The sequence below is a fragment of the Dysidea avara genome, chromosome 8 (assembly GCF_963678975.1).
Source record: "Dysidea avara chromosome 8, odDysAvar1.4, whole genome shotgun sequence".
NCBI classification, from domain to species: domain Eukaryota; kingdom Metazoa; phylum Porifera; class Demospongiae; order Dictyoceratida; family Dysideidae; genus Dysidea; species Dysidea avara.
In genome coordinates this window covers 33,958,710-33,968,575 of record NC_089279.1, presented here as the reverse complement: position 1 = coordinate 33,968,575, position 9,866 = coordinate 33,958,710, and the positions used below count along the sequence as shown (strand labels likewise).

The window sequence follows — 9,866 nt, the reverse complement described above, 5'->3', positions numbered from 1 at the left end:
AACGTCGCTACTTGGTGGTCAATGTAATGACGTTCACTACAAAATTAGTAGTGAACGTCACTACACAAAAATAGTGAGTATTGCGGCAGACATTAGTAGTGACGTTCACTACATTTAGTAGTGACGTTCACTAGTTTTTTTTACTGTGCGGGCTGCTACGGTTCTGCACAGAGATGTAAGGGAGAACGGCTGTATAGCCTATACAGCCGTTCTTCCTTATATCTCTGTGCCGACCTGTAGCAGCGCGCTGAACGTCCAGAATACAATCTATTATTACAATCAGTGAGTCTCCAATATTAACTAATTACCAGTCTGGCGCCTTCGCAGAATATCATTTCAAAAGGAATTAGTCAAGACGCTCCTGTGTTACACAACTTTTAACTGCACTACATTACTGGACTGAATCTCTTGAGAAAGGCGTCCCTGTTGATGTACTGTATTTGGACTTCAGTAAGGCCTTTGACTCTGTCCCACATGAAAGATTACTTTTAAACCCCACCCGATCAAATGGACTCAAACTTACAAAAATCGCTTTAACACTGCTATTAGAGGTCATAGTTTTTCACAGAGAATCGTCAATGATTGGAACACCTTACCCCACGAAATTGTATCTGCACCTAATGTACTGATCTTTAAGACTAAAGTAGATGTATTTTTATATGACCGCCGGTTTGATTTTATTTAGATGTATTGAGATTGGTTTTTATAAGACTTTGTCTTCCTTGTACCAATTAACAAATAATAATAAAATAATAATAATAAAACTTGAAGCTTATGGCATACAGGGCAAAGTTCTGCAGTGGATTAGATCTTTTCTCTCTCAAAGGAAACAGGCTGTTGTGATTAATGGTGTTAAATCAGCTACAAGTAATGTGATCAGTGGTGTGCCTCAAGCATCTGTGATTGGCCCTCTTTTGTTTTCAATTTATGTCAATGATCTTCCCAGTGTAGTATCATCCCAAGTGTTGTTGTTTGCTGATGATGTTAAGTTGTTTTGCCCAATTGTAAACCAGCAGAGTAACTTTCAATTGGAACAAGATCTCTTATTACTAAAAGAGCGGTCAATGAAGTGGTTACTGAATTTCAACATTGTTAAGACATTTGTTATGCATCTGGGTAACTCTAACCGATGTCATACATATTATATGGATGGACAACCCCTACAGGTAGTATCAGAACATCAAGACTTAGGAATAATAGTGGATTCTAGCTTAAAGTTCCATAGCCAAGCAACCTCTGCTATAAACAAAGCCAATCGTGTATTGGGATTAATCAAAAAATCATTTAACACTCTAAATAGAAAAACCCTTCCAATACTCTACAAGGCTCTGGTAAGACCTCACCTTGAATATGCTAATGTTGTATGGGGACCCAATTATATTGGAGATTGTGACAGGATGGAGAGAGTGCAAAGAAGAGCCACTAAATGTGTTCAGGATCTGTCCAGTTTGGAATATGATGAACGTCTGGTTACCCTCAAGCTTCCTACTTTGTCATATCGAAGGCATCGGGCTGACATGATTATGCTATATAATATCTTACAAGGGAATGTTAATCTTCAACCTGAATTATTTTTCCACCTGAATTTGTCAAGTGCAACAAGGGGACATGACTTCAAACTTTTTAAACCTCATGCCCAAAAGAATGTTCGAAGTAAATTCTTTTCAGTAAGAACCATCAATTCATGGAATAATTTACCCAATTATGTAGTGTCGTCTAATTCTACTGACAACTTTAAAATTTTGATTGATAACTTTTATTCTTAATGTAATTGTTTATTGTAATGAGCAGGACTCACAGGAATAATGCCTTTTTCTCTGTATTTAATAATAATAAATAATAATAATAGTCAGCGTACGTACCTGCTGGTTACGTCAGATGATTGCCCTAGCTATACAATTCGAACAAAAGAGCACTGAGTGAGGGAAAGCTCCCTCTTTCTGACTGATGAACTATATGCAATTTTTTTGTGTGTGTGTTTGAATAATTTAAAAATTATTAATAGAAAAAACAAAAACAAAAGAGCACTGCGTTGCCAAGGCGATCTATATGTGGACGTAATTGGCACGCACTCATTGGCTATGCCGCCGAACTTGAGCGGTAATGACGATAACGTCATAATTTGACAATTAGCTACATGTATACTATGTAATTACAGGAGTCTAGTCTCAGGGTTACCAATTACTAATAATAACTGGAGCCCTGGCAAGACAAAAAATATTATTATAATGAAACTTTTAGGCCAGATATAGTTTCTCATTCCCGCCCGCATCACCGTTTTTCTTACCTCATCAAGGATTTTTTGCACCACTGGTGGCTTAGTGCAGCCATCCAGCACCTTTTAAAGTTAGTGCTAGACCAGTCTAAGAAAATTGTCATTACATAGCTAGCTAATTCAGCTATCTATAGTTAGTAAAAAATTAAACAAAAATCCACCCTCTCTCACTAGTATTTTGAGTACAGAAGGATGAGACATATAATAATTAAATTATGTGGCCTTGTATGAACAGATCGACTAGACTACATCCCATAATGCCGAAGCATGTTAATTAAATATCCTGTACGAACAGGAGATGGTAATGCAACCTATAGTACTCTTCGATTGGTAGCATACATTGCTAAATTAGTATCTTCATTTTATGGCAGTGGATACTGAAACGAAAGTCGGTTCAATAATCCGTAGCTATACTGGCTATTGAACCAACAGTAAAACAAAAGGGTCACTAGCTAAACGAAAAAACAAAACAACCCCACAAAACTCAGCCGGGGCTCGAACTACTGGAGCTTTAGGCGAGTGTGCTAACCACTGTGCTCAGTACCGCTGCTACCTACCAACCTCCCTTACTTTTCTATCTTATATTATGTTACTCAAGTAGTATAGTCTCAGTACACAGTAAAAACGACCTAGCGAACATCATTAGAAAAAGTTAGTGAATGCTTGTATTATGCTAGTGAAGGTCACCGGATTTTCATTCCTTCACTACTTGCCACAGTGGTCACTGATTTTTGAGTAGTGCTTTTGTTTTTTAGTGAAATTCACTAGCAAGTCAGTGAAATTGTTTAATCTGTAAACATTGTACAATCACACATACAAATAAAATGAGGGCACAGTTCTTCAGCAGGACATATATCATTTCTTGTTTTTTTCTTGTGATCCTTAACCTTAAGATTCAACGCGTAGATGCCATGCGTACTATTATATTAGAGCAGCAGTAGTGGAGAAACCAGGACTCTGTGTGAACATTTACATCCATGTAAGTCAAGATACGCATAAAACATTCTAACTTACCATGCTGCCACTTTTCCGAGATCCTTGCATGGGGTGGTACTGGAGCAGCAGTAGCAAGGAAGCCAGTCAGAAACACATATTGATATTCTAACTTATCATGCTGCCACTTTCCAGAGACCCTTGGGGTGATACTTGAGAAGCAGTAGTAGCAGCAAAGAAGCCAAGACTCTGCGTGAACATGTAAGTCAGATACAAATAAGACATTATAACTTACCATGTTGTCACTTTCCAGAGACCTTAGAGCAGCAATAACAGAGAAGCCAGAACTCTGTGTGAACATTACATTCATGCAAGTCAGATACACATATTGACATTCTAATTTACCATGCTACATGTCACTTTCCAGAGACCCTTGGTGTGATACTGGAACAGCAGTAGCTAGTGGAGTGCATGAACGTTATGTCCACGTAAGTCAGATACACATAAGATATTCTAATTTATATTCCATTCTGTCGCTTTCCAGTTTCCAAAGACCCTTTTTTCTTTTATACGTATTTCACCAAGGGTGGATTCAACACATTGCTGCCATGCACTCTGTCAAAATGAAATTATAGGACTCAGTGTATGAGTAGACAATGTATTTACCAAACTGAATTCTATATAGCTAGACGTCTGCTAATTAAGACTATTGTTCTCACTTTATCTTCTTAACACATGCGTACAGTCAGCTGTCCCCCTTTAATGTAACTCTTAAGTATAAGTAATGTAATTTTTATATAAGTAATGTAATACAGTATGTAAATTTTTGATTTTTAATGGTCGGTAGCCTTGAGCTAGTGGACCATCAGTACTGTACCCTAAAGATTTTATTAATTGTACATCCCTTTTTCTATACTTGTATGCAGTATTGTAAAGTTATAATCAATCAATCAATCAATCAATCAATTATCATAAAAAATGAGGGGCTTTCCTTTTTCTACCTTATATGGGCGCATAAAGATGCACACTATTGTCGAAATCTCACTACTTTATGCACCCATATAAGGGAGATAAAGCAATGCCCTTTAAAGTTTATGATTATACTTGTGGTGGGCCACCTAGACTAACATATAAGGATGGTCAGGAGGTTGCTTCTCCTTACTTCATTTTTTCACTTTTTTGCATCTCCTTCATGTAGTCATTGTAGGAGCTAAAAATGCAGTGCAACAACAAAAATATCCTTGATATCAACTTCACAGCGCAGTTCTACACATGCAAGGTGTTTTTTTACCGGTTTCTGTACTTTAGCACTGGTGCATTTCTTGCAGCAGCATAAAATCTACTGGTGGGCATAGCTAAATAAAAAATATATGGCGTTCGAAAATACTGCCAAATATTGTAAGGCTCATACTCCCTCTATGCTGAAGATATCAAAACCATTTTCTGGTCATTGCATATATTGGTAGCTAATGAACACAGGTATATTGTGCAAAAATTTGAAAATAATTGGGCATTGTTTTCTGGTAGCAAAACGCAATGTTCATAAATGGATGGTTTTGTTCAAACCTGGAATTTATCGGACTTTGCATACTATTAGCTGCAGCTCTCACACTATTAATCCTACATACCTGATTATTGGAGGATGATTGCTGCTTAGTGTAGGCTACTTTGTGGTATAAAAACCTAAGCTGCTGGCAGCTGTTCGAAAACCATAGTGCCCTATATATAATTGATAGTTGACTCTAGTTGTTTCAGTATGATGGCATTTCCGTGACATTACAGCTGGATTTCAGGGGCTTTCATGGTTTCGTAGGTTTTCAGTAGTGCTGGTTTCAAATCTGACAAGCGTACAAGCCACAAATGCAAGGTATGGTTAGTATAGCAGGCGGTTATAACCTATTTTACTGTCTGTATGCAATATAACACTATATTTTCTCATGTACGCACTTCAGTAGAGTGTATTAAGTTGTTTTATTGTATTTGTAACGTAGTTGAGCTGAGCAATGTGTATACCAGCTCTGCAATCCAGTTTATGTGCTTTGTAGTGTCATTGAATGGATGGAATATTGGCATTGGACAGCTGTGTGATAAGATAGGTCTGTATGCTGAAATGATACAATAGATTTTAATGGAAATTATTGGTCTAAATGGGATTATTGAAGGTATTGCCCTAGAATTAAGCTAATGTTGCCAGGGCCACCCACAGGGGGGGGGGGGGGGGGCAACTGGGGCATTTTGCCCCGGGCCTCAGCCTGAAAGGGACCCCGGGAGGCCCCATGAAGGGCCCCTTGACCTGTTTAAAAGATCAATATACTCTAATAGAGTAGTCACAGTATTCTTCAGAGGAGCAGTGTAGTAAGCTTATAGATAAGGAGATATGGTTGGTGAGGGGTAGCTATTGTCATTGTTAGGAGATCATGACTGTTTTTTTTTGGGTCTTCAACTTACAGCTTGGGTAAAGTTGTGATTCAGAATGGAAACCTCCTTGCCTCTGGGGCCTTACTTTAACTCTTTGCCCTGGGCCCCTTAATTTCTCTGAGCGGCCCTGAATGTTGCAGAAGCAGCAATTTTCCCTGTTGTAAGTTTGATACATGGTTGAAAGCACTATGTCCAACTTCTTACCTGTAGATATGTTAAGAATGGTTTTAGTGGCTTATATGAACAATTTGAGTCAGTCTAGTTTTATTTAAAATGTAGAAATCACTAGCTAATTTTCCCTTCAGTGCCATTTATCCTATGTAAAATGGACCTAATTTTTAATGACATTGTAGTAGCTGTAACGTCACTATACAATACGGTATTGATCTGAAATTTTCAGTAGAGTTTGCATGTTAGTAGTGCTTTATGTGGGGTGTGTCATATGGGCTAATTGAGAGGTGTCGGTTTTTTGTAGGACATCACTACACATAGTAAATAAAGATTGTAATTATTATTGCTTTACTCAACAATTTGTTGGTGTTATCACAACTATAATAAAGTGTTCAGTATTATTTTCTTGTTCCCCAGAAGACTTTTTTTTTCTCCCCAGAAGAGTAATCACTTTCACATGATAGCTTTATTATTTATTATTACTATTATTATTACTAGGACGGCGTCACATACAACCAAGTACATACACCAACGTTGCAACCTACCCATTGGGCAAGTATAAACAGTGCCATAGGCAGCACTCAGAGCAGTGTGTGTGTAGTACCGGTGGAAATGATACATATGCATACGTACACAGGCAAGGGAGTTTAACTGGCATCAGAAAGCCACAATACTAAAACACAACCTACACAAAAACCAAATTAAGTTAGCTACATTGAAAGTAGCTATATATTGTAGGTGTGACGTGTCTCTGAAGATGACTCAGTAGTGAAGTGAGGCTATGCAGAACAAGTGACACGGTGAAGGCACAATTAGCAATTGATCCCAATCAAGCCAATATGGCACAACAGACTCTGTTGTAACTAAAGGCCACTGGTGATGTGCCAGTATATCAGTGGTGTGGCATTGGCACAGTGATCACATTATGCATACAGCCATGCACAACATACAGGAGATAGTTACACATTGTTGTATATGCAGCACTGCATTGGCTTCTTGTTTAGCTATTACAGACTCACAGTAGAGTAGTAGTTAAGCAGAGTGGAAAATAATTCCAGCTGCTAGCAAGCCAGATGAAGGATGAAAATGTATAATACAACTACTGGTACAAGTATTACATTACTCATTACCTTGTTGTTCCAGCTGGTTGGAGCGCATCAGCTGGTATCCCAACTAGTCATCAGCTGGTTGTTCACTGCATGACGCCTGGAGCGCATATCCTGCATACAAAATACACAGTTACAAACCTTTAACATACTTGTAATGTTGTTGTTTACGTGTAAGGTGGCCTCTGGCTCTGCTGTAGTCACTCCAAGGACGTTTACTAATCTTCTCCTTCGAGCAATCGGTAATTAAACAAGGGTGTGGTGCCGGGCATTATATAGAATCACACGTATGGTAAAGTCATCAGCACGAACAGGTGTACTTATTATACGGTTGTGCCTTCATTCACAGGCGAATCTATCCCCGCTTAGTTCATGTCTCTAGGCCTTGTAGTTTCTCAAACATTATTTATTATTTATTTATTCATTCATTATTAATGACGTAATTTTAACCGCATTTTGTATTATTCTTAGTGCTTCGTTGTATAACTAGGACCGCGTCACATACAACCAAGTACGTACAATAATGCGACAACCCCCCTCGTGATGCATACAAAACATATAGGAGAGAGCTATACATTATTGTAGTATTGCGTGATTATTAGCAACATCACCAAGATAAAAGTTACTCAGCTATGCAGCCACTATGCAGCACAGTATCAACATCAACTAGAGGTCACCGGTAGCTAAATATGATTCATCAATGGTGTGGCAATGGCACAGTGATGGGGTACACACTATATACATACACAACCTACAGGAGATGCACAATACTGTTGGAGCATGCAAGCCAAGTGAACCAGGTAAAGGAAGACAGCCAAGCCAGCCAGAGCCTAGTAAGCTAGGTAAAGGAAAATTATACAATAATACAAGAAAACATTTAAAACATACCACACTCTTTACAATAACAAACCAACCAGAGCCTAGCAAGTGAGAAAAATTATTATTATCAATTTTATCTAAAGAAAGGGTACACAAAAGGTTTATAGCCTGTACAAGGTGGTCCCCATAACACATGCACAGTACAAAATGCAATACAGAAACATTGACTAAAAAAATTGACTATAAAAACAACAAACGAGCAAACAAAAACAACTATACAAAAAGTAATACTAAGTGAGAGACATCAGTTAAACAAGTAACATCGGAGCTGTGATCTAAATAAGCGTGATGGCAAGGACAAAATTTCATATGGGATTGAGTTTCAAACAAATGGTGTGTTCACGTAGAAGGAATATCTAAAGGCATTGATGGAAGATCGAGTCTGCAAAGTCAGTGGATGAGATCGTGTACAGTTAGTGTTAAGATTATTAAGTGGTGACAGGAATTGATTGGAGTTCGTTTATGCATAATGGAGTGCACCATATAATAACACTCTGGTATTGTCATCGCGATGCCAGCATAGGCCACTTCAGTTCCTTCAAGCAGTCATCAGTGTTCTTACTCCACCTGTACAAAGTGGAGTCATATGTACTCTTAATCCATCGAGCAGCTCTAAGCTGAACAGACTCTAACAAGTTGATATTCTTGGTGGTATGGGGGGACCACACAGTGCAGCCATATTCCAGACAGGGTCTCACTAAAGCCTTGTATGCCAAAGATTTTGCAGCATCAGTACAGCCATACATAGCACGAGACAGCCTATTTAAACATAGTGAGGCTTTCTGAACAATTTTCTGACGATGATCTGTCCAGAGTTGATCACAACCCCCAAATACTTTATCTTAGTGACCCAGCTAATGGATTGCAGTCCAATAGAATATGTCCAGGCATATGTACATTACAATACAAACAAACATACCTGTCCTTGTGCAGCTGGAATGTTAAACCTATTCTGGTGTCCTGCAGCCGAGGGGTCACCAACTGCTTCAAAATCTCGTACACCTTCAGTGAAATCCTGCCTGAAATATGAAATTTTATGTTATTATCGTGATTCTGATTCTATACTCGTTCTGGTACCGTAGCTTACACTCAACTGCTCCTGCACAAAAGTAAGAATGAAATCCAATGTTCCGATCCGCTTCGGATTTGTATAATCATAAGTTGTGGAAGTCGCACAAAACCAGGAGAGAATCAAATTAAGAATAAATTCTGATGTTCCGCTCCGTTTCGGATTTGTATTAAGTGAGTTGTGGAAGTCAAACAAAACCAGGAGTTGTGGGAAAGAAGCCACACAAACCAGGAGAGAATCCATGCAAACTGTTCAAATGTAAGAAGCAAATCCGATGTTCCGCTCCGTTTCGGATTTGTATTAAGCTAGTTGTGGAAGCCAAACAAAACCAGGAGCTGTGGGAAAGAAGCCACACAAAACCAGGAGAATCCATGCAAACTGCTCCTGCACAAATGTAAGAATGAAATCCGATGTTCCGCTCCACTTCGGATTTGCTTAGCAAACTACAAACTTAGCAACACAAACTTAGCAAAACTTCATAAACTTAGCACACACCAACTACAAAAGCAACTTAAGCATAAAGATGCTCCTGGTTTTGTGGGGTTTCACACCAGATGGAACTTTGACAGTTGCTCCTGGTTTTGAGGGGTTTCGCACGGGATTGCCCTAAATGATTGGCCTTGTTTCCAGGTTTATAGGGCTTCAGCTGCGAGTTGCTCCTGGCTTTGTAGGGTTTCATTTAATAGGTATGCCTTGGCTTTACTCCTGGCTTTATATGGCTTCACAATTCCTATCAATTTCATGAGGCTTTGCTCCTACATGCCTGCTGAACTTCTGTTTCTTTCTCCCACTATTTGGTGATTTCAGAACTTATCACTCTACACCAACCTGTAATTAAAATCAGATTTTGCAGCTCTCGTTAGATTTTGTGAAATCTTTTGAAATCCGTGAAATCTTGAGAAATTTGTTCGAGATTTTGAACTCCGTACCCCTTTTTCGTGATTTGGTGACCCCTCGCCTGCAGCCATCGATACACGGAGCGAATCCACTGGTAGCTGGCATGGCGACTTGAGAC

General features: G+C 38.8%; 1 long non-coding RNA gene across 1 annotated transcript; it reads left to right on the top strand.

The window, feature by feature from the left end:
* The first annotated feature begins 3,312 nt into the window (after positions 1-3,312).
* Positions 3,313-3,696, top strand: LOC136263460 (uncharacterized). The gene is made up of 3 exons (XR_010704649.1): positions 3,313-3,469; positions 3,522-3,582; positions 3,636-3,696. It is a non-coding gene; the product is annotated as an uncharacterized lncRNA (long non-coding RNA).
* Positions 3,697-9,866: the final 6,170 nt, after the last annotated feature.